Here is a 609-nt window from a genome sequence, read left to right as displayed (position 1 = left end):
GACGATCTCGCTCCGTGGTATCACGTATCCTTTTCTGGGCATCGCCCTAAATCATACATCCTTCTCGGAATACTTTCTTTAAAATTAATTACCGAGTTTGACTATTTAATTCCAACACCTTGAATACTTTACTTTTTAATTCAATTACGTGTTATACCAAAGTAGTTTATATCACATACTCATACTAGGGTTATTACATACTCAACCAATCAATCCAAATAGTCAAACACAATTACTGTCTCTCGCCCAAACGATAATTCCCCAAAAATAATCTCTAAAACCTAGGCTCTCTCGCCCAAGCAAGGTCCTCTCCTCGCCCAAGCGACAGAGTTACAGAACCAAAACTTCTCCTCGCCCAAGCAACGGACTTCTCTCGTCCAAGCGAGACCTGCTCGCCCAAGCAAGAAGGACCTGGACAGAATTCCAATTTTTGCCCTTTTCGGCTAATCAAACGTATTTTCACATGGTTTTTCAAACACCTGCACACAGAAAAGTTCCCAACAACATTCATATACCGTATTCAACACATTTCATCATCAATCATATATATTCAAAAGCATTCAAACATAAAAATCTTGGGTTTCTTAAAACCCAAGTTAACCCCAAAAC

Source organism: Lupinus angustifolius, chromosome LG20, assembly GCF_001865875.1.
Source record: "Lupinus angustifolius cultivar Tanjil chromosome LG20, LupAngTanjil_v1.0, whole genome shotgun sequence".
In the NCBI taxonomy this organism is placed as follows: Eukaryota; Viridiplantae; Streptophyta; class Magnoliopsida; order Fabales; family Fabaceae; genus Lupinus; species Lupinus angustifolius.
This window is presented reverse-complemented; position numbering follows the sequence as displayed.